The 22,546-nt window shown below is 47.2% G+C and overlaps 1 pseudogene; it reads right to left on the bottom strand.

Annotated features, from left to right (window-relative positions):
- The window catches only part of LOC148775889 (uncharacterized), a 165,895-nt pseudogene that overhangs the window by 56,834 nt on the left and 86,515 nt on the right, over positions 1 to 22,546 (bottom strand).

Raw genomic sequence — 22,546 nt, 5'->3', positions numbered from 1 at the left:
AAAAAATAAGAGAAAAAAAAAAACAACACTATCACAAAAGAGGGAAAAAAAAATTAAACCGACATACACAGCCCCAATCAAGAGGAACACCGAGTTTCCTGCCCCACTGACAAATTGCCCCGTTTTCCAGTCCTCTTTTCCAGATGAGAGTCGATTCCTCTGCTTTCTCTGGAATGGAATGTGGACGTTCTGGTCGCACAATATGAGGAGGCGGGTACCAGGCTGAAATTCGGCAGGATACCTAAATTTTCAAAACACAAATGGAAAAGATATTCATGTCATCACCCACTCAAGATATTTTCTGATTCTGATTTCTGATTGTGATTCTGATTCTATCCTCAAAAATCAACTCACAAGACGAGTGGAGACCTGACTCGCCAAGCATACTCGATACAATCACCAGGTACATATCCCACTCTAATGTGGCGTAACACCCATTTTACAACTCGAGAAGAAAGCGGAGTTCCATGTCTGAACAAGAGACGAGCCTGACTCCCCAGGTGTATTTTGATATCAACCCCGAGAACCCTGTAGCCCATGGCAAGTAACACAGAGTAGACTGACTCAACGCTATGTGCGGCCTTATGCCTCTGCTGGGCCTCGAGAGGAATCCCGAGTTTCCCCTTCCAACACGATAGGAGACCTGACTTCCCTGAGGCAACAAAAGCGAGTTCCTTAGGTCTTTGTCGCAACACAAGAAGAAACCCAATCTTCCCTCCACAACTCGAGAAATACGACAAAATTATCCCCTCAATGCGAGATGAGCAATTTTCCGCTGCAGAGTCGCAAGAGAAATCCTAAATTCCCGCTTGAAACTCGAAGGGGTACTTCACACCCTTTATGTGAACCAAAATCTTCCCTGACGTATCCATCCACATTGAAGCAGAGCACACAATTTACATACAAAACACTAGATGAGGCCCTATTCCTCTCCCAGGCATGGAGAGGTATACAGAGGTTCCCCTTCCAACAGCAAAGGAGACCTAACTTGCCTAAGTAAACTCGAGGGAGTTCCTGAGGTCCCCATCGGAAACGTTTCCCCATCAAAGGGAGATGAGAAAATTTTCTGCTGCAGAATCTCACAAGAAATCCCACATTCCCACTTATAACCCAAACATGTATTTGACACCCTTTATGCGACTCAAAAAGTTCCCTAACATAGCCTTCCCACCTGCAGAGAGGCACACAATTTATGGACTCAACTTGAGATGAGGCCCTATTCCCATTTAACGGGTCAAGAGTAATCCGGAAGTTCCCCTTCCACAATAAAAGGGGAAATGACTTCACTGAAGCAACATGAGGAGTTGCTGAGGTACCTTTGGAAACTCCAGAGGGAGCCCAATGTTCCCGCCGCCACTCGAAAAATACAAAGATTCTGCCCTCAAATCGAGATGACGAACCCTTCCGTTGCAGATTCGCAAGAGAAATTCCACATTCCCGCTTGAAACTCAACAGGTTACTTAACATGCTTTATGCGACTAAAAATTTAAACAGAAATACACAGCCCCCATGGAGAGGAACACCGAGTTATCTGCCACACTGACAAATTGCCCTGATTTCCAGTCGTCTTTTTCAGATGATAGTCAATTCCTCTGCTTTCTCTGGAATGGAATCCAGACATTCCAGTAGCACAGTAGGAGGAATCGGGTACCACATTGAAACTCGGGAGGATCCACAAGTTTTCAAAACACAAATGGCAAAGATATGGATATCACCACACACTCGAGATATTGTTTCATTCTACTGCACAGATGTCCTCGAGTATCAACTCACAAAACGAGAGGAGACCTGATTCCCGAGCATACTCGACAATTCGCCAGGTACATATTCAACTCTAAAGTGGCCTAACACCAATTTTACAACTCCAGAAGAATGGGAAGTTCCATGTCTGAACAAGAAACGAGGCTTGACTCCCCAGGTGAATTTTGAGAACAACCCCAGATCCCTGTCGCCCCTGGCAAGGAACACACAGTTGACCCATTCAATGGTAGATGCGGCCCTATTCCTCTGCTGCGCCTCGAGTGGAAATCCGAGGTTCCCCTTCCAACAAGATAGGAGAACTGACTTCCCTGGGGCAACACGCGCGAGTTCCTGAGGTACCCGTCACAACTCGAGAACCCCAAGCTTCCTGCCGCAAATCGAGAAACACCACATAATTACCCAACAATGTGAGACGAGGATCTTTTCAGCTGCAGAGTCTCAAGAGAAATCCCACATTTCCACTTGAAACTCGATCAGGTATTTGACACCCTTTATGCGTCCCATAAACTTCCCCGAAATAGCCTTCCACATTAAAGGGGAGCACACAATTTAGGTACACAACACTAGACATGGCCCTATTCCTCTCCCGAGCCTTGAGAGGAATCCTAAGGTTCCCCTTCCAACAGCACAGGAGAGCTAACTTCCGTGGGACAAGGCGAGACAGTTCCTGAGATCCCCGTCGCAACTTGAGAGCAGCTCGAAGCTTCCCGCCGCAAATCGAGAAACACCACAAAATTTTCGCCTCAATGAGAGATGAGGAATATTTTCACTGCAGAGTCTCAAGAGAAATCCCAAATTCCCGCTTGAAACTCGATCGGGTACCTGACACCCTTTATGCGACCTGAAAACTTCCCCAAAGTATCCGTCCAGATTGAAGAGGAGCACACCATTTACATACTCAACACTAGATGGGGCTCAATTCCTCTACCGCACTTCGAGATGAATCCCTTGGTTCCCCTTCCAACACTAAAGGAGACCTAACTTCCCTGGGACAACTCGAGCAAGTTCCTGAGGTCGCCGTCCCAACTCGAGAGGGAGTCGAAAATTTCCGTTGCAACTCCAGAAAAACGAAAACGATTCCCCATCAATGCGAGATGAGGACATTTTCTGCTTCAGAAACTCAAGAGAAATCCCACATTCCCACTTGAAACTCGAACGGGTAATTGACACCCTTTATGCGACTCAAAAAGTTCCCTAACATATCCGTCCCACCTGGAGAGGAGCACACAATTAATGGACTCAATTCGAGATGAGGCCCTATTCCCATTTAACGGAACGAGAGTAATCCAAAAGTTCCCCTTCCAACATAAAAGGGGAAATGACTTCTCTGAAACAATACGAGCGAGTTACTGTGGTACCCCGGGAAACTCCAGAGGGAGCCCACGTTTCCCGCCGCCTCTCCAGAAAAACCAAAGATTCTGCCATCAAGTCGAGATGAGGAAAACTTCCGTTGCAGATTTGCAAGAGAAATTCCACATTCCCGCTTGAAACTCAACGGTTACTTAACATCCTTTATGCGACTCAAAAACTAAACCGACATACACAGGCCCAATCGGGAGGAACACCGATTTATCTACCACACTGACAAATTGCCCTGATTTCAATTCCTCTTTTCCAGATGAGAGTAGATTCCTCTGCTTTCTCTGGAATGGAATCCGGACGTTCCAGTCACACATTACGAGGAGCCGGGTACCACTTTGAAACTCGGGAGGATCCCCAGGTTTTCAAGACACAAATACAAAAGATATGGATGTCACCAACCACGCGAGATATTGTCTGAATCTACTGCATAGATTCAAATGTATCCTCGAATATCAACTCACAAGACAAGTGGAGACCTGACTCCCCGAGCATACTCGATAAATCTCCAGGTACAAATTCAAATCTAATATGGCCTAACACCCGTTTTACAACTCGAGAAGAAAGTGCAGTTCCATGTCTGAACAAGAGACGAGGCCTGACTCCCCAGGTGAATTTTGAGAACAACCCCGAGATCCCTGTCGCCCCTGGCAAGGAACACACAATTGACCAACTCAACACTAGATGCGGCCTCATTTCTCTGCTGCGCCTCGAGTAGAATGCTGAGGTTCCCTTTCCAACACGATAGGAGAACTGACCTCCCTGGGGCAAGAAGAGCGAGTTCCTGAGGTACCCGTCACAACTCGAGAAGAACCCCAAGCTTTCCGCTGCAACTCGTGAAACACCACATAATTATCCGTCAATGCGAGATGAGGAAATTTTCCGCTGCACAGTCTCAAGAGAAACCCCACATTCTCGCTTGAAACTCAAACAGGTACTTGACACCCTTTATGTGACCCATAAGCTTCCCCAACATAGCCATCCACATTGAAGCGGAGCACAATTTTACGTACACAACACTACATGTGGCACTATTCCAATACAGAAGTTTTCTTTCCAACAGCAAAGGAGAGCTAACTTCCCTGGGATGACGCGAGCAAGATCCTGAGATCCCCGTGGCAAATCGAGAGGAACCCCAAACTTTCCCCTGAATCTGGAGAGAAAGGACAACATTCCCCCATCAATGCGAGATGAGGAAATTTTCTGCAACAGAATCTCAAGAGAAATCTCACATTCCCACCTGAAATTCGAACGGGTACTTGACACCCTTATGTGACCCAAAAACGTCCCCGACATAGCCGTCCACATAGAAGTGGAACACACAATTTACATATACAACACTAGATGCGGCACTATTCCTCTCCCGTGCATCGAGAGGAATCCGGAGGTTCCCCTTCTAACAGCAAAGGAAACCTAACTTCACTGGGACAATTCGACTGAATTCCTGAGGTCCCCGTCGAAACTCGAGAGGGAGCCGAAGCTTTCCGCTGCAGCTCGAAAAACGAAAACATTTCCCCATCAATGCGAGATGAGGAAATATTCTGCTGCAGAATCTCAAGAGAAATCCCACATTCCCACTTGAAACTCGAACGGGTATTTGACACCATTTGTGTGCCTCAAAAGTTCCCTAACATAGCCTTCCCACCTGGAGAGGAGCACACAGTTTACAGACTCAACTCAAGATGAGGCACTAGTGACATTTAATGGATCTATAGTAATCCGGAAGTTCCCCTTCCAACATAAAAGGGGAAATGGCTTCCCTGAAACAACATGAGCGAGTTCCTGAGGTACCCGGGGAAACTCCAGAGGATGCCCAATCTTCCCGCCGCCTCTCCAGAAAAAACAAAATTCTGTCATCAAATCGAGATGAGGAACACTACCGTTGCGGATTCACAAGAGAAATTCCACATTCCCGCTTGAAACTCGACAGGTTACTTATCATCCTTTATGCGACTCAAAAATTAAACCGACATACACAGTACCCATCGAGAGGAACACCGAGATATATGCCACACTGACAAATTGCCCCGATTTCCAGTACTCTTTTCCAGATGATAGTGGATTCCTCTGCTTTCTCTGGAAAGGAATGCGGACGTTCTGGTTGCACAGTAGGAGGAGTCGGGTACCACATTGAAACTCGGGAGGATCCACAAGTTTTCAAAACACAAATGGAAATGGTACGGATGTCACCACCCACTCGATTCTACTGCACATATTCAAATGTATCCTCGAGTATCAACTCACAAGACTAGAGGATACTTGATTCGCCGAGCGTACTCGACAAATCTCCAGGTACATATTCAACTCCAAAGTGGCCTAACACCCTTTTTACAACTCGAAAAGAAAGCGCAGATCCATGTCTGAACAAGAAATGAGGCCTGACTCCCCAGGTGAATTTTGAGAACAACCCCAGATTCCTGTCGCCCCTGGCAAGGAACACACAGTTGACCCATTCAATGGTAGATGCGGCCCTATTCCTCTGCTGCGCCTCAAGTTGAATCCCGAGTTTCCCCTTCTAACACGATAGGAGAACTGACTTCCCTGGGGCAACACGCACAAGTTCCTAAGGTACCCATCACAAGTCGAGAAGAACCCCAAGCTTCCTGCCGCAAATCGAGAAACACCACATAATTACCCCTCAATGTGAGATGAGGAACCTTTCCGCTGCAGAATCTCAAGAGATATCCCACATTCCCACTTGAAACTCGATCGGGTACTTGACACCCTTTATGCGACCCAGAAACTTCCCCAACATAGCCTTCCACATTAAAGGGGAGCACACAATTTAGGTACACAACACTAGGCGCGGCCCTATTCCTCTCCTGAGCCTTGGGAGGAATCCTGAAGTTCCCCTTCCAACAGCACAGGAGAGCTAACTTCCCTTGGACAATGCGAGCGAGTTCCTGAGGTCCCTGTGACACATCGAGAGGAACCCCAAGCTTTCTGCTGCAACTCAAGAGAAACGACAACATTCCCCCATCAATGCGAGATGAGGAACATTTCTGCTGCAGAATCGCAACAGAAATCCCACATTCCCACTTTAAATTTGAATGGGTACTTGACACCCTTTATGGGACTCACAACGTTCCCTAACATAGCCGTCCCCACTGGAGAGGAGCACACAATTTACGGACTCAACTCGAGATGAGGCCCTATTCCCATTTAATCCCGAAGTTCCCCTTCCAACACAAAAAGGGAAATGACTTCACTGAAGCAACACGAGCGAGTTCCTGAGGTCTTCGGCTCAACTCGAGAGGGAACCGAAGCTTCCCTACGCAACTCGAGAAAAAACAAAGATTCTGCCTTCAAGGCGAGGTGAGGAACACTTCCATTGCAGTTTCGCAAGAAAAATTCCACATTCCAGCTTGAAACTCGACAGGATACTTAACATCCTTTATATGACTCAGAAATTAAAGCGAAATACACAGCCCCAATCCAAGGAACACCGAATTATCTGCCACACTGGCAAATTGCCCTAATTTCCAGTCCTGTTTTCCAGATGAGAGATAATTCCCCTGCTTTCTCTGGAATGGAATCTGGACATTTAGGTTGAACAGTAGGAGGAGGCGGGTACCACGTTGAAACTCGGGAGGATCCCCAGGTTTTCAAAACACAAATGGAAAAGGTACAGATGTCACCACCCACTCGAAATATTGTCTGATTCTACTGTGCAGATTCAAATGTATCCTCGAGTATCAACTCACATGATGAATGGAGATCTGACTTCCGGAGTATACTCGATACAATCTCCAGGTACAAATTGAACTCTAATGTGGCCTAACACCCATTTTACAACACGAGAAGAAAGCGGAGTCCCATGTCGGAACAAAAGATGAGGTCTGACTCCCCAGGTGAAACTTGAGAGCAACCCAAGATCCCTGTTGCCCCCGGGGCAAAGAACACACAGTTGACCTACTCAACGCTAGCTGCAGCCCCATTCCTCTGCTGCACCTCGAGTGGAATCCCAAGATTCCCCTTCCAACACGATAGGGGAACTGATGTCCCTGGGGAAACACGAGCGAGTTCCTGAGTTCCCCATTGCAACTCAAGAGAAGCCCAAGCTTCCCACCGCAACTCCAGAAATACCACATAATTATCCCCTCAATGCGAGATGAGGAACTTTTCCGCTGAAGAGACTCCAGAGAAATCCCACATTCCCGCTTGAAACTTGAACAGGTACTTGAAACCATTATGTGATCCAAAATCATCCCCGACATAGCCATCCACATTAAAGCAGAGCACACACTTTATGTACATAACACTAGATGAGGGCCTATTCCTCTCCCTAGCCTGGAGCGGAAATCCGAGTTTCCCCTTCCAAAAGAAAAGGAGACCTAACTTTCCTGGGACGACGTGAGCGAGTTCCTTAGATCCCCGTCGCAGCTTGAGAGGAACCCCAATATTTCCGCCGCAACTCGAGAAAAACGACAACATTCCCCCATCAATGCGAGATGAGGAAAATTTCTGCTGCAGAATCTCAAGAGAAATCTCAAATTCCCACTTGAAACTCAAACGGGTACTTGACACCCTTTATTCGGCTCAAAAAGTTACCAAACATATCTGTGCTCACTGGAGAGGAGCACACAATTAACGGACTCAAGGCGAGATGAGGCCCTATTCCAATTTAACTGCTCGAGAGAAAACCCGAAGTTCCCCTTCCAAAATAAAAGGGGAAATGACTTCCCTGAAGCAACACGAGCGAGTTCCTGGGGTCCCCAGTGCAAATCCAGAGGGAGCCCAAGCTTCCCGCCACCACTCGAGAAAAAACAAAAATTCTGCCATCAATGCAAGGTGAGGAACACTTCCGTTGCAGATTCGCAAGAGAAATTCCACATTCCCGCTTGAAACTCGACAGGTTACTTAACATACTTTATGCAACTCAAATATTAAACCGACATACACAGCCCCAATCGAGAGGAACACCGAGTTTCCTGACACACTGACAAATTGCCCCGTTTTCCATTCCTATTTTCCAGATGAGAATGGATTCCTCTGATTTTTCTGGAATGGAATCCGAACGTTCTGTTCACACAGTACGACAAGGCGGATACCACGTTAAAACTCGGGAGGATCCCCAGGTTTTCAAAACACAAATGGAAAAGCTACGGATGTCACCACCCACTCGAGATATTTTGTGATTCTACTGCACAGATTTAAATGTATCCTCGAGTATCAACTCACAAGACGAGTGGAGACCTGACTCCCCGAGGATACTCGATACAATCTCCAGGTAGAAATTCAAATCTAATGTGGTCTAACACCCATTTTACAACTCGAGAAGAAAGTGCAGATCCATGTCTGAACAAGAGAAGAGGCCTGAATACCCTGGAGAATTTTGAGAGCAACCGTGAGATCCCTGTCTAAACTGGAGAAGAACAAAGAGTTGATTTACTCAACGATATACGCAGCCCTATTCCTCTGCTGCTCCTTATAGAGGAATCCCGAGGTTCCCCTTCCAACACGATAGGAGACCTGACTTCCATGGGGCAACACAAGCGATTTCCTGATGTCCATGTCACAACTCGAGATGAACCTCAAATTTTCTGCCGCAATTCGAGAAACACCACAAAATTATCCCCTCAATGGTAGATGAGAAACTTATTCGATGCAGAGTCTCAAGATAAATCCCACATTCCCAATTGAACCTCGAACGTGTACTTGATACGCTTTATGCGACCCAAAAACTTCCCCGACATAGCCGTCCACATTGAAGAGGATCACACCATTTACGTACTTAATTGGATGGGGCCCTATTCCTCTACCGTGGCTTGAGAGGAATTCCGAGGTTCCCCTTCCAACACGAAAGGAGATCTAACTTCCCTAGGACAACGCAAGTGAGTTACTGAGCTCCCCGTCGCACCTCTAGAGGGAGCCAAAGTTTTCTGTTGCAACTCGATAAAAACGACAATGTTTCCCCATCAATGCGAGATGAGGAAGATTTCTGATGCAGAATCTCATGAGAAATCCCACATTCCCGCTTGAAATTCGAAAGTGTACTTGACACCCTTTATGGAACTCAAAAAGTTCCCTAACATAGCCGTCCCACTGGAGAAGAGCACACAATTTACGGACTCAACTCAAGATGAGGGCCTATTCCCATTTAATGGCTAGAGAGTAATCCTAAAGTTCCCCTTCCAACACAAAAGGGAAAAAGACTTCCCTGAAGCAACACAAGCGAGTTCCTGAAGTCCCCATCGCAACTCGAGAGGGAGCTCAAGCTTGCCGCCACAACTCGAGAAAAACCACGAGATTCTGCCCTCAAGGCGAGATGCGGAACATTTCCGTGGCAGATTAGCAAGAGAAATTCCACATTCCCACTTGAAACTCGACAGGTTACTTAAGATCCTTTATGCGACTCAAACATTAAACTGACATACACAGCCCCCATCGAGAGGAACAACGAGTTATCTGCCACACTGACAAATCACACCGTTTTCCAGTCCTCTTTTCCAGATGAGAGTCGATTCCTCTGCTTTCTCTGTAATGGAATCCTAATGTTCCGGTAGCACAGGACGAGGAGGCGGGTACCACCTTGAAACTCGGGAGGATCCCCAGGTTTTCAAAACACAAATGGAAAAGGTACCGATGTCAGCACCCACTCGAGATATTGTCTGATTCTACTGCACAGATTCAAATGTATCCTCGAGTATCAACTCACAAGAAGAGAGGAGAAATGACTCCCCGTGCATACCCGATACAATCTCCAGGTAACAATTCAACTCTAATGTGGCCTACCCCCCGTTTTGCAACTCCAGAAAAAGCGCACTTTAATGTCTGAACAAGAGACGAGGCCTGACTCCCCAGGTCAATTTTGAGAGCAACCCCGAGATCTCTGTCACCTCTGGCAAGGAACACAGAGTTGACCGAATCAAAGCTAGATGCAGCCCTATTCCTCTGTTGCACCTCGAGAGGAATCCTGACCTTCCCCTTCCAACACGATAGGAGTTCTGACCTCAGTGGGGCAACACGAGCAAGTTCCAGAGGTCCCGTCGCAGCTCAAGAAACCTAAGCTTCCCGCCGTAACTCGAGAAACACCACAAAATTATCCCCTCAATGCGAGATGAGGAAATTTCCCGATGCAGAGTCTCAAGAGAAATCCCACTTTCCCAACTGAAACTCGAACGGGTACTTGACACCCTTTATGTGCCCCCAAAACTTCCCTGACATAGCCGTCTACATTGAAGCGGAGCACACAATTTACATACACAACACGAGATGCGACCCTATTCCTCTCCTGCTCCCTGGGAGGAATACTGAGGTTCCTCTTCCAACAGCAAAGGAGACCTAAATTCACTCAGACAACGCGAGAGACGTCCTGAGGTCCCCCTCACAACTCAGGAGGGAGCCGAAGCTCTCCACTGCAACTCGAGAAAAATGACAACGTTTCCCCATCAATGAGAGTTGAGGAAATTCTCTGCTGCAGAATCTCAAGAGAAATCCCACATTCCCGCTTGAAACTCGAACGGGTACTTGACACCCTTTTGCGTGTTAAAAAGTTCCCTAACATAGCCGTCCCCACTGGAGAGGAGCACATAATTTACAGACTCAACTCGAGATGAGGCCCTATTCCCATTTAATGGCTCGAGAGTAATCCTGAAATTCCCCTTCCAACAAAAAGTGGAATGGACTTCCCTGAAGCAACACGAGCGAGTTCTTGAGATCCCTGCTGCAACTCGAGAGAGAGCCCAAGCTTTCCACGGCAACTCGAGAAAAACTACAAGATTCTGCTCTCAAGGCGAGATGAGGAACACTTCCGTTGCAGATTCGCAACAGAAATTCCACATTCCCGCTTGAAACACAAGAGGTTACTTAACATCCTTTATGCGACTCAAAAATAAAACCGACAAACACAGCCTCAATAGAGAGGAACACCGAGTTTCCTACCCCACTGGCAAATAGCCCCGTTTTCCAGTCCTCTTTTCCAGATGAGAGTCGATTTCTCTGCTTTCTCTTGAATGGAATGCGGATGTTCTGGTCGCACAGTATGAGGAGGTGGGTACCATGCTGAAACTAGGGAGGATCCCCAGGTTTTCAAAGCACAAATGGAAAAGGAATGGATGTCACCACCCACTTGAGATATTTTCTGATTCTGATTTCTGATTCTGATTCTATCCTCGAGTATCAACTCAAAAGACGAGTGGAGACCTGACTCCCTGAGCATACTGGATACCATCTCCAGGTATAAATTCAACTCTAATGTGGCCCAACACCCGTTTTACAACTCGAGAAGAAAGCGGAGTTCCATGTCTGAACAAGAGACGAGCCTGACTCACCGGGTGAATTTTGATATCAACCCCGAGATCCCTTTCGCCCATGGCAAGGAACGCAGTGTAGACTGACTCAATGCTATGTGCGGCCCTATTCTTCTGCTGCGCCTCGAGAGGAATCCCGAGGTTCCCCTTCCAACATGATAGGAGTCCTAACTTCCCTGGGGCAACACAAGAGAGTTCCTGAGGTCTCAATTTCAACTAAAGAAGAACCCTAATCTTCCCGCTGCAACTCTAGAAACATGACAAAATTATTCCCTCAATGTGAGATGAAGAATTTTCTGCTGCAGAGTCGCAAGAGAAATCCCACATTCCTGCTTGAAACTCAAAGGGGTACCTCACAACTTTTATGTGAACCAAAATCTTCCCTGACATAGCCGTTCATATTGAAGCCGAGCACACAATTTACGTACAAAACACTAGATGAGGCCCTATTCCTCTCCCGCTCATGCAGAGGTATCCTGAGGTTCCCGTTCCAACAGCAAAGGAGACATAACTTGCCTAGGAAAACGCGAGAGAGTTCCTGAGTTCCCCATCGCAACTTGAGAGGGAGCTCAAGCTTCCCTCCGCAACTCTAGAAAAAACACAAGATTCTGCCCACAAGGCGAGATGAGGAACATTTCCGTTGCAGATTAGCAAAAGAAATTCCACATTCCTGCTTGAAACTCGACAGGTTATTTAACATCCTTTATGTGACTCAAAAATTAAACTGACATACACAACCCCAATCAAGAGGAACACCGAGTTATCTGCCACACTGACAAACTGCCCCAATTTTCATTCCTCTTTTCCAGATGAGAGTCGATTCCTCTGCTTTCTCCGGAATAGAATCCTGACGTTCTGGTTAAAGAGAACGAGGAGGCAGTTACCACTTTGAAACACAGGAGGATACCCAGGTTTTCAAAACACAAGTGCAGTTCCATATCTGAACAAGAAACGAGGGCTGACTCCCTAGGTGAATTTTGAGTACAACAACGAGATCCCTGTCTCCCCTGGCAAGGAACACACAGTTGACCGACTCAACCCTAGATGCGGCCCTATTCTTCTGCTGCGCCTCGAGTGGAATCCCGAGGTTCCCTTTCCAACAGGATAGGAGACCTGATTTCCCTGGGGCAACACGAACGACTTCCTGTAGTACCCGTTGCAACTCGAGAAGAATGCCAAATTCAGGCCGCAACTCAAGAAACACCACCTAATTACCCTCGATGCGAGATGAGGAAATTTTCTGCTGCAGAGTCTCAAGAGAAATCCCACATTCCCACATGAAACTCGAAAGGGTACTTGACACCCTTTATGCGAACCAGAAACTTCCCCTACATATTCGTCCACATTGAAGCAGAGCCCACAATTTACGGACACAGCACTACTTGCGGCCCTATTCCTCCTTTCCCCATCAATGAGAGATGAGGAAATTTTCTGCTGCAGAATCTCAAGAGAAAACCCACATTCGAACTTGAAACTGGAACGGGTATTTGACACCCTTAATGCGACTCACAAAGTTCCCTAACATAGCTGTCCCATCTGGAGAGGAGCACACAATTTATGGACTCAACTCTAGATGAGTCCCTATTCCCATTTAACGGCTATAGAGTAATCCCTAAGTTCCCCTTCCAACACAAAAAGGGGAAATGGCTTCCGTGAAGCAACATGAGCGAGTTCCTGAGGTACCAGGGTAAACTCCAGAGGGAGTCCAACCTTCCCGCGGCCACTCGAGAAAAACCAAAGATTCTGCCCTCAGGCGAGATGAGGAACACGTCCCTTGCAGCTTCACAAGAGAGATTCCACATTCCCGCTTGAAACTGGAAAGGTTACTTAATATCCTTTATGAGACTCAGAAATTAAACTGACATACACAACCCCAATCGAGAGGAGCACCGAGTTATCTGCCACACTGACAAATTGCCCCGATTTCCAGTCCTCTTTTCCAGATGAGAGTCGATTCCTCCGCTTTCTCTGGAATGGAATCCTGACGTTCCGGTCGCCCAGTTTGAGGAGGCGGGTACCACGTTGAAACTCGTGAGGATCCCCAGGTTTTCAAAACGCAAATGGAAAAGGTACGGATGTCACCACCCACTCGAGATATTGTGTGATTCTACCTCACAGATTCAAATGTATACTCGAGTATCAGTTCAAAAGACGAGTGGAAGTCTGACTCCACGAGCATATTCTATATAATCTCCATGTACAAGTTCATCTCTAATGTGGCCTAATAGCCGTTTTACAACTCAGGAGGAAAGCACAGTTCCATGTCTGAAAAAGAAACGAGGTCTGACACCCCAGGTGAATTTTGAGAGCAACCACAATATCCCTGTCGCCCCTGGTAAGGAACACACTGTTGCCCGACTCAACGCTAGAGGAGGCCCTATTCCTCTGATGCGCCTCGAGTGGAATCCCGAGGTTCCTCTTCCAACATGATAGCAGACCTGACTTCCGTGGGGCAACAGGAGTGAGTTCCTGAGGTCCCCTTCACAACTTGAAAAGAACCCCAATCTTCCCACTGCAACTCGAGAAACACCGAGCCTGGGGAAGAATCCTGAGGTTCACCTTCCAAAATCAAAGGAGACCTAACTTCCCTGGGACAATGTGAGCTAGTTCCTGAGTTCCCTGTTGCAACTCTAGAGGAAGCCCAAGCTTTCCACCAAAACTCGAGAAAAATGACAATATTCCCCCATCAATGCGAGATGAGGAATATTTCTGCTGCAGAATCTCAAGAGAAATCCCACATTCCCACATGAAGACGAACGGGTACTTGACACACTTTATGCAACTCAAAAAGTTCCCTAACATAGCCGTCCCCATTGGAGAGGAGCACACAATTTATAGACTCAAATCGAAACGAGGCCCTATTCCCATTTAACGCCTGGAGAGTAATCCCGAAGTTCTCCTTCCAACATTAAAGGGGAAATGACTTCCCTGAAGCAAAACGAGCAAGTTCCTGAGGTACCAGGGAAACTCTAGAGGGAGCCCAAGTTACCGCCAATCCAGAAAAACCAAAGATTCTGCCCCCAAGGCGAGATGAGGAACACTTCCCTTGCAGCTTCGCAAGAGAAATTCCACATTCCCTCTTGAAACTCAAAAGGTTATTTAACATCCTTTATGTGACTCAGAAATTAAACCGACATACACAGCCCCAATCGAGAGGAACACCAAGTTATCTGCCCCACTGACAAATTGCCCCGATTTCCAGTCCTCTTTTCCAGATGAGAGTCGATTCCTCTGCTTTTTCTGGAATGGAATCCGGATGTTCAGATTGCAGAGTATGGGGAGCCAGGTTCCACATTGAAACTCGCGAGGATCCCCGGATTTCCAAACACAAATGGAAAAGGTGCGGATATCCCCACCCACTCGAGATATTGTCTGATTCCACTGCACAGATTCCAATGTATCCTCGAGTATCAGCTCACAGGGCGAGTGGAGACCTGACTCCCCGAGCATACTCGATACAATCTCCAGGTACAAATTCAAATCTAATGTGGCCTAACATCCGTTTTACAACTCGAGAAGAAAGCGCAGTTCCATGTCTGAACAAGAGACGAGGGCTGACTCCCCAGGTGAAGTTTGAGAGCAACCACGAGATCAATGTCGCACCGGGCAAGGAACACACAGTTGACCGAATCAACCGTAGATGCGGCCCAATTCTTCTGCTCCGCCTAGAGTGGAATCCCGAGGTTCCCTTTTCCAACATGAGAGGAGACCTGACTTCCCTGTGGCAACATGAGCAACGTCCTGAAGTACCCGTTGCAACTCGAGAACAACACCAAGCTTCAGGCCGCAACTCAAAAACACCACGTAATTAACCCTCAGTGGGAGATGAGGAAATTTTCCGCTGCAGAGTCTCAAGAGAAATCCCACATTCCCGCTTGAAACTCGAACGGGTACTTAACACACTTTATGTGACCCAGAAACTTCCCCTACATAGCTTTCCACATTGAAGTGGAGCCCACAATTTACATACACAACACTACATGTGGCCCTATTCATTTCCCGATCATGGAGAGGAATCCTGAGGTTCCCCTTCTGAAAGCAAAGGAGAGCTAACTTCCCTGGGACATCGCAAGCGAGTTCCTGAAGTACCCGTTGCAACTCGAGTGGAACACCAAGCTTTCCGCCGCTAGTCGAGATAAACAACAACATTCCCCCATCAATGCGAGATGAGGAACATTTCTGCTGCAGAATCTCAACAGAAATCCCACATTCCCACTTGAAACTCGAAGGGATATTTGACACCCTTTATGCGACTCAAAATGTTCCCGAACATAGTGGTCGCCACTGGAGAGGAGCACACAATCTGTGGGCTCAACTCGAGAAGAGGCCCTATTCCCATTTAACGGGTGCAGAGTAATCCCAAAGTTCCCCTTCCTACACAATAGGGGAAATGAATTCCCTGAAGCAACACGAGCGAGTTCCTGAGGTCCCCAGCGTAACTCTACAGGGAGCTAAAGCTTCACGCCACTACTCGAGAGAAAACAAAGATTCTCCCCTCAAGGAGAGATGAGGAACATTTCCGTTGCAGATTGGCAAGAGAAATTCCACATTCCCGCTTGAAACTCAACAGGTTACTTAACATCCTTTATGCGACTCAAAAATTAAACCAACATACACAGCCCCAATCGAGAGGAACACCGAGTTATCTGACCCACTGACTAATTGCCTCGATTTCCAGTCCTCTTTTCCATATGAGAGTCGATTCCACTGCTTTCACTGAAATGGAATCCAGACATTCCGGTCGCACAGTACGAGGAGGTGGGTACCACACTGAAACTCGGGAGGATCCCCAGGTTTTCAATGCACAAATGGAAAAGGTACAGATGTCACCATCCACTCGAGATATTGTGTGAATCTACTGCACAGATTCAAATGTATTCTCGAGTATCAACTCACCGACGAGTGTTTATCTGACACCCCGAACACATTTGATATAATCTCCAGGTACAAATTCATCTCTAATGTGGCCTAACAGCCGTTTTACAACTCGAGAGGAAAGCGCATTTCCATGTCTGAAAAAGAGAAGAGGCCTGACTCCCCAGGTGAATTTTCAGAGCTACCACAAGATCCCTGTCGTCCCTGGCAAGGAACACACAGTTGACTCACTCAACGTTAGATGCGTCCCTATTCCTCTCGTGCGCCTCAAGTGGAATCCCGAAGTTCCCCTTCCAACACAATAGGAGACGTGACTTCCGTGCAGGAACACGAGGGAGTTCTTGAGGTCCCCGTCGAAACTCGAGAAGAACCCCAAGCTTCCCGCTGCAACTCGAGAAACACCAGATAATATTATCCCCTCAATGAGAGATGAGGAACTTTTACCCTGCAGAGACTCAAGGTAAATCCCAAATTCCCTTTTGAAACTCAAACGGGTACTTGACACCCTTATGAGACCCAAATCTTCCCCGAGATAGCCGTCCACATTGAAGTGGGGCACAAAATATACTTACAATACACTTCATGCGGCCCTATTCCTCTCCAGAGCCTGAAGAGGAATCCTGAGGTTCACCTTCCAAAATCAAAGGAGCCCTAACGTCCCTGGGACAATGCGAGTGAGTTCCTGAGGTCCCTGTGGCAACTCGAGACGAAGTCCAAGCTTTCCGCCAAAACTCAAAATAAATGACATCATTCCCCCATCAATGCGAGATGAGGAATATTTCTGCTGCAGAATCTCAAGAGAAATCTCTCATTCCCGCATGAAAGTCCAACAGGTACTTGACACCTTTTATGCGACAAAAAAAGTTCCCTAACATTGCTGTCCCCACTGGAGAGGAGCACGCAATTTATGGACTAAACTCGAGATGAGGCCCTATTGCCATTTAATTGCTCGAAATTAATCCCGAGGTTCCCCTTCCAAAACAAAAAGGGAAATGACTTCCCTGAAGCCACACGAGCGAGTTCCTGAGGTACCCGGGGAAACTCGAGAGGAGCCCAAGCTTCCCGCCGCCACTCGAGAAAAACCGAAGTGTCTGCCCTCAAGTCGAGATGAGGAACACTTCCGTTGCACATTAGCAAGAGAAATCCCACATTCCAGCTTGAAACTCGAACGGGTAGTTGACATCCTTTATGCTATCCAAAAACTTCCACGACAAAGCCATCCACATTGAAGTGGAGCACAAAATTTACTTACAAAACACTACATGAGGCCCTATTCATCCTCCGCGCCTCGAGAGAAATCCGGATGTTCCCCTTCCAACAGGATAGGAGACCTAACTTCCCTGGGACAACTCGAGGTAGTTCCTGAGGTCCCTGTCGCAACTCGAAAGAAGCCAAAGCTGTCAGCTACAACTCGAGAAAAATGAAAACGTATCCCCATCAATGCGAGATGAGGAAATATTCTGCTGCAGAATCTCAAGAGAAATTCCACATTCGAAAGTGAAACTCAAACGGGTATTTGACACCCTTTATGCAACTCACAAATTTCCCTAACATAGCTGTCCGACCTGGAAAGGAGCACACAACTTATGGACACAACTCGAGATAAGGCCCTATTCCCATTTAAGGGCTCTAGAGTAATCCTGAAGTTCTTTTTCCAACATAAACGGGGAAATGACTCCCCTGAAGCAACACGAGCGAGTTCCTGAGGTACTGGGGGAAACTCCAGATGGATCCCAAGCTTCCCGCCGCCACTCCAGAAAAACCAAAGATTCTGCTCTCAACGCGAGATGATGAACATTTCCGTTGCAGATTGGCAAGAGAAATTCCACATTCCAGCTTGAAACTCGACAGGTTACTTAACGGCATTTATGTGACTCAAAAATTAAACCGACATACACAGCCCCAATCGAGAGGAACACCGAGTTATCTGCCACAATGACAGATTGCCCCTATTTCCAGTCCTCTTTTCCAGATGAGAGTCGATTCATCTGCTTTCTCTGGAATGCTATCCAGATGATTATGTCGCACAGTACGAGGAGGCTGGTACCACTTTGAAACTCGGGAGGATCTCCAGGTTTTCAAAACACAAATGGAAAAGGTACAGATGTCACCACCCACTCGAGATGTTGTCTGATTCTAATGCACAGATTCAAATGTATCCTCGAGTATCAACTCACAAGACGAATGGAGACCTGACTCCCAGAGCATACTAGATAAATCTGCAGGTACAAATTCAACTCCAAAGTGGCCTAACACCCGTTTTACAACTCGAGAAGAAAGCGCACTTCCATGTCTGAACAAGAGATGAGGCCTGACTGCCCAGGTGAATTTTGAGAACAGCACTGAGATCCCTGGCGCCCCGGGCAAGGAACACACAGTTGAACGACTCAACACTAGATGCGGCCCTATTCTTCTGCTGCACCTCGAGAGGAATGCCGAGGTTCCCCTTCAACAGGATAGGAGACCTGACTTCCCTGGGGCAACACGAGCAAGTTCCTGAGGTCCCCATTGCAACTGGAGAAGAACACCAGCTTCCCGCCGCATCTCGAGAAACACCAAAAATCATCCCCTCAATGTGAGATGAGGAAATTTTCGGCTGCAGAGTCTCAAGAGAAATCCCACATTCAGCTTGAAACTCGAACGGGTAGTTCACATCCTTTATACTATCGAAAAAATTCTCCAACACAGCCGTCCACATTGAGCAGAGCACACAATTTACGTACACAACACTACATGCGGCCCTATTCCTCTACCGCTCATCGAGCGGAATCCCGCGGTTCCTGTTCCAACACGAAAGGAGACCTAACTTCCATGGGATAACGCGAGCGAGTTCTTGAGTTCCCCGTTGCAAAACGAGAGGAACCCCAAGCTCTCTGCCCACTCAAGAAAAACAAAAACATTCCCCAATCAATGCGAGATGAGGAACATTTCTGCTGCAGAATCACAAGAGAAATCCCACATTCCTGCTTGAAACTGGAACGGGTACTTGACACCCTTTATGCGACTCATAAAGTTCCCTAACGTAGCCGTTCCCACTGGAGAGGAGCACACAGTTTACGGACTCAACTCGAGATGAGGCCCTATTCCCATTTACCGGCTCGAGAGAAATCCCGAAGTTCCCCTTTCAACACAAAAGGGTACCTGACTTCCAAGAAGCAACAGGATCAAGTTCCTGAGGTCCCCAGCACAACTCCAGAGGGAGCCCAATCTTTCCTTCGCAACTCGAGAAAAACCACAAGATTCTGCCCTCAAGGGGAGATGAGGAACATTTTCGTTGCAGATTCTCAAGAGAAATTCCACATTCCCCCTTGAAACTCGACAGGTTACTTAACATCCTTTTTGCGACTGAAAATTAAACTGACATACACACCCCCAATCGAGAGGAACACCGAGTTTCCTGTCCCACTGACCATTTGCATGTTGTCCAGTCCTCTTTTCCAGAAGAGAGTCGATTCCTCTGTTTTCTCTGGAATGGAATTCGGACTTTCTGGTCGCAAAGTCCTAGGAGGCTTGTGCCACGTTGAAACTCGGGAGGATCCCCAGTTGTTCAAAACACAAATGTAAAAGGTACAGATGTCACCACCCACTCGAGATATTGTCTGATTCTAATGCACAGATTCAAATGTATCCTCGAGTATCAACTCAGAAGATGAATGGAGACCTGACTCCCAGAGCATACTAGATAAATCTCCAGGTACAAATTAAACTTCAAAGTGGCCTAACACCCGTTTTACAACTCGAGAAGAAAGCGCAGTTCCATGTCTGAATAAGAAAAGAGGCCTGACTGCCCAGGTGAATTTTGAGAAGAACACAGAGATCCCTGTCGCCCCGGGCAAGGAACACACAGTTGACCGACTCAACACTAGATGCAGCCCTATTCTTCTGCTGCACCTCGAGAGGAATGCCGAGGTTCCCCTTCAACAGGATAGGAGACCTGACTTCCCTGGGGCAACACGAGCAAGTTCCTGAGGTCCCCATTGCAACTGGAGAAGAACACCAGCTTCCCGCCGCATCTCGAGAAACACCAAAAATCATCCCCTCAATGAGAGATGAGTAACTTTGCGCTGCAGAGTCTCAAGAGAAATCCCACATTCAGTTTGAAACTCGAAAGGGTAGTTGACATTCTTTATGCTACTGAAAAAATTCCCCGACATAGCCATCCACATTGAAGCAGAGCCCACAATTTACGTACCCAAAACTACATGCAGCCCTATTCCTCCTCCGCGCCTCGAGAGGAATCCTGATGTTCCCCTTCCAACACAACAAGAGACCTAACTTCCCTGGGACAACGGAAGTGAATTTTTGAAGTCCATATCGCAACTCCAGAGGGAGCAAAAGTTGTCTGCTTAAAGTCGATACAAACGAAAACGTTTCCACATCAATGAGAGATGAACAAATTTTCTGCTGCAGTATCTCTAGAGAAATTCCACATTCCCGCTTGAAACTCGACAGGTTACTTAACATCCTTTATGCGACTCAAAAATTAAACCGTCTTATAAAGCCCCATTGCGAGGAACATCGAGTTATCTGCCACACTGACAAACTGCCCCGATTTCCAGTCCTCTTTTCCAGATGAGAGTTGATCCTCTGCTTTCTCTGGAATGGAATCTGGATGATCCGCGAGCACAGTATGAGCAGGCGGATACCACTTTTAAACTCGGGAGGATCCCCAGGTTTTCAAAACACAAATGGAAAAGGTAAGGATGTCACCAACCACTAAAGATAGTGTGTGAATCTACCACACAGATTCAAATGTATCCTCGAGTATCAACTCACAAAACGAGTGGAGTCCTGACTCCCTGAGCATACGCGATACAATCTCCAGGTACAAATTCAACTCTAATGTGGCCTAACACCTGTTTTACATCTCGAGAAGAAAGCGCAGGTCCATGTCTGAACAAGAGAGGAGGGCTGACAACCCAGGTGAAGTTTGAGAAAAAACCCGAGATCCCTTTCGCCCCTGGCAAGGAATGCACAGTTGACCGACTCAACACTAGATGGGGCTCTATTCCTCTGCTGCGCCTCGTGTGCAATCCCGAGGTTCCCTTTCCGACACGAGAGGAGACCTGACTTCCCTGAGGCAACACGAGCGACTTCCTCATATACCCGTCGCAACTCGAGAAGAACCCCAAGCTTCCGGCCGCAACTCTAGAAACACCACGTAATTAACCTTCAATGCAAGATGAGGAATATTTCCGCTACAGAGTCTCAAGAGAAATCCCACATTTCCCCTTGAAACTCGAACGTGTAATTGACACACTTTATGTGACACAAAAACTTCCCCGACATACCCGTCCATATTGAAGCGGAGACCACAATTTACTTTCACAACACTAGATGAGGCCCTATTCCTCTCCCAATCCTGGAGAGGAATCCTGAGGTTCCCCTTCCAAAAGCAAAGGAGAGCTAACTTCCCTGGGACAACGCGAGCAAGTTCCTGAGGTCCCCATCGCCACTCGAGAGGAAGCCCAAGCTTTCCGCCTCTACTCGAGGAAAATGACAACATTCCCCCATCAATGTGAGATGAGGAACATTTCTGCTGCAGAATCTCAACAGAAATCCCACATTCCCACTTGAAACTCGAACGGATACTTGACACCCTTTTCGCGACTCAAAAAGTTCCCGAGCATAGCGGTCGCCACTGGAGAGGAGCACACAGTTTGCGGAGATGAGGCCCTATTCCCATTTAACGGCTGCAGAGTAATCCCAAAGTTCCCCATCCTACACAAGTGGGGAAATGACTTCCCTGAAGCAACAGGAGCGAATTCCTGAGGTCCCTAGCCTAACTCTCCAGGGAGCCGAAGCTTCCCACCGCTATTCGAGAGAAAACAAAGATTCTCCCCTCAAGGCGAGATGAGGAACACTTCCATTGCAGATTCGCAAGAGAAATTCCACATTCCCGCTTGAAACAAGACAGGTTACTTAACATCCTTTAAGCGACTCACAAATTTAACCGACATACACAGCCCCCTTCGAGAGGAATACCGAGTTATCTGCCACACTGACAAATTGCCCGATTTCCATTCCTCTTTTCCAGATGAGAGACGATTCCTCTGCTTTCCCTGGAATGGAATCCCGACGTTCAGGTTGCACAGTACGAGGAGGTTGGTACCAATTTGAAACTCGGGAGGATCCCCAGGTTTTCAAAACACAAATGGAAAAGGTACAGATGTCACCACCCACTCGAGATATTGTGTGACTCTACTGCACATATTCAAATGTATCCTCGAGTATCAGCTGACAAGACGAGTGGAGATATGACTCCCCGAGCATATTCAATACAATCTCCAGGTACAAAT

The sequence above is a fragment of the Moschus berezovskii genome, chromosome 13 (genome assembly GCF_049115385.1).
Source record: "Moschus berezovskii isolate FMDL1 chromosome 13, NW_MosBer_1.0, whole genome shotgun sequence".
NCBI classification, from domain to species: Eukaryota; Metazoa; Chordata; class Mammalia; order Artiodactyla; family Moschidae; genus Moschus; species Moschus berezovskii.
Note: the sequence above shows the minus strand (reverse complement) of the source record. Positions and strands in the feature narration are given on the sequence as shown.